Source organism: Schistocerca serialis, chromosome 2 (assembly GCF_023864345.2).
Source record: "Schistocerca serialis cubense isolate TAMUIC-IGC-003099 chromosome 2, iqSchSeri2.2, whole genome shotgun sequence".
NCBI lineage: Eukaryota > Metazoa > Arthropoda > Insecta > Orthoptera > Acrididae > Schistocerca > Schistocerca serialis.
Window position 1 is genome coordinate 1,053,161,013 of NC_064639.1, and position 3,078 is coordinate 1,053,164,090.

Sequence of the window (3,078 nt, forward strand, 5' to 3'; positions counted from 1 at the left end):
TGGTAACGCTACATAGCGCTCTGTGTGAGAATCACTGGCTGTGCTGTGTGCAGTCTGTGGCTGCTTTGCATTGTTGTAATACTCGCCATTGTAGTGTTAGGCAGCTGGCTTGTCATGCTTAGGTATACGTTATAGCATTTACTGCTGCTGTTTGCCAGGCATAGTGCTACTGAATTTTAATTTGTGTTACTCTGCTAAGCCAGTTTACTACTGATTTATTTTTCTTGTTTGCTGCTCATTGCATTATATTAGTTGTAATTTAGGCTGCTTGCTTTGCCTTCTGTATTTTTTATCATTGCTGTTTGTGTTAATTGTTTTGTGCTGCTGCATTGCCTCGTTCCTTAGTTTAGCATCTGAGCTCAGTAGATTTAAGTTAGCTTAAGATGGGGTAGGCTATATGTGAGAACAAGTTGTGATGAATTGGAAGAAATGCATTGAGAAGCTATAAGAAAATGGTTTGGCCAAAAAAAGTATTTTGAAAGAGGATATGAACAAAAAAGTAGGGTTTAGGGACAACAGGTTTAGGTAGGATTTTCTTGGAAATAAATGATGAGGTAAGATAATGGAAAATAAATAATGAGGTAAGAAATATGTGAACATATAAATACAGAAAGCATGCTTGGATAGGATTTTTTTTGGTGGAAACAAATGTTGAAATAAGAGGAAAGATCTATGGAATGAAGTTTTGGGTTGGACTGCAGTACCAAATGTTACACTGAAAACGAACCCTGTCTTTCCTTTTGTATTATTCCGCTATGTGTTTATGTACCCCCGTGTATTTGTCTTTTTCCTGTCTTTACGTGTTTAGCTAATAAGATTTATGTTGTAGAATTTTTCAAATACTATGTTATTTTCTTCGTAAAGATGTTTAGACATTATTTATTCTGTTCTGTTTTAATGCTCATGTGTGAAGTTGATGTTTCAAAAATTATTCTGATCCTTTATGTATTTACTTATGTCATTATTTTTGTAACACTGATGTATATGTTTATTTCTATTCTTTTGTAAAGCCTGTGTTACTACAAATGTTATCTGTATTATTATGTTTTTAATGATGTGTTTTGTACCTTTGTTATTGTGTTCTTATGTTATAAAATTGTACTTGACACCAATTCATCAAATTAATTAACTTGTAAGTTACATTTCACTGCACACGTTTCTGTTGGTCATAGTATATGGACAATATGTGAGAAGTAGGGACTGTTAGTGTTTACACGTGTGTTAATAATTCAGCAAGGGACTGGATAACAGCATTGCTGGTTCTAAGGACAATTCCAAAAACTTTGTGAGTGCACAAGTGGTGGCTATGGACTTGCTATATTATCCGCAAGACTCTTCAATGGTGATTGTGCACCTGCACAGTCACAACAGATGGCTGCTGGCTATTTCTACAAGGACTACAGTGGGTCTGCACCTTTGATGACCCACCAATACCATTAATTCTATAAGGACTGCAGTGGGTCTGCACCCCTGGTGGCCCACCAATACCATACTCTCTACCAGGACTACAGTGGGTCTACTCTGTGACGACCTACCTACCAATATTCTTCAAAACGTCAAATGACTCTGCTGTGGGTTTGCTCTGTTGTGGCCCATTACTTGTCTGCATGTCAAGAGACAGCACTGTCTTTCCGTTGGAAGGACACTACTTCTTCAAGACTGCATGGAAATCCACTACTTCTGTGTGCATTCTCTTTTACTGTTCAGACTTTGAAAAAAAAAAAAGAAAAACACTGTAATTTTACTGTGATGAATCAGGACTGTCTTTATAGACTGTGAGAAAATTTTAGCTTTTGACCAACATTGTATCAATAAGTGTGTGCATTTGATATCTTTGTTATTGTAATTATGAAAAATTTTATCAAATCATTATTGGCCACTGCCCAAAACAATTTGTAAAATTTTTTGTGGGGAGCATGGGGGCTATGTAAGTAGGCTGTTTATGTTTTCTTATTGGTAACGCCACGTAGCGCTCTGTATGAGAATCACTGTGCTGTGTGCAGTCTGTGGCTGCTTTGGATTGTTGTAATACTCGCCATTGTAGTGTTAGGCAGCTGGCTGTGAACAGCGCGTAGCGTTGCGCAGTTGGAGGTGAGCCGCCAGCAGTGGTGGATGTGGGGAGAGAGATGGCGGAGTTTTGTAATTTGTCATGAACTGATATATATATATATTATGACTATTAAGGTAAATACATTGTTTGTTCTCTATTAAAATCTTTCATTTGCTAACTATGCCTATCAGTAGTTAGTGCCTTCCGTAGTTTGAATCTTTTATTTAGCTGGCAGTAGTGGCGCTCGCTGTATTGCAGTAGTTCGAGTAATGAAGATTTTTGTGAAGTAAGTGATTTCTGAAAGGTATGGTTTAATGTTAGTCAGGGCCATTCTTTTGTAGGGATTTTTGAAAGTCAGATTGCGTTGCGCTAAAAATATTGTGTGTCAGTTTAAGCACAGTCGTGTATAACTGTTTTAAAAAGGGGACGTTTCAAAAGATCATAGTGACAAAAGAAGAATACACATAAGAATAATATCATTGCAATATAAACATATCGATGTATCAAAAGTGAAATCAAATCTGTATGTTGTCTCAGAAATATGTTAAGTAGTTAACAGAAATACAGTAGAATATTACTGGTATCGAGAGGTCCAGGTGAGGAGTCGTAAGGTTGCGTAATTCAAGTACCATTACAATGTACAGGTACAATTGTTGCTAGGAATGTAGGGTATGCAACTTTCAGAGATGCTAGTATGGACCAAGACAAGGAAAAATATTCAGTAAAGATAAGTTCTAAATTGCATATCTAAGGAGCTAAGAGCACTTGTCGATCTTCACTAGTGTGAAACACATTTCCTGTATTGAACAAGTGCCCATAGATCTTAAGGTATGAATTTTAGAGCCCATGTTTACTAGACGTTTTTTCTTGTTGTGTTCTTGAAAGTTACCTATCCTACAATCTTAGCAACAACAGTTCCGGTACATTTGTTCCACTGTCAGAGGTATTAGAACAGTTTCGCTTACAACTTTCGACTCGTTGGTTTCCGGTACAGGCATCGTTACCTCTAGTTGATAAATTTATCCTTT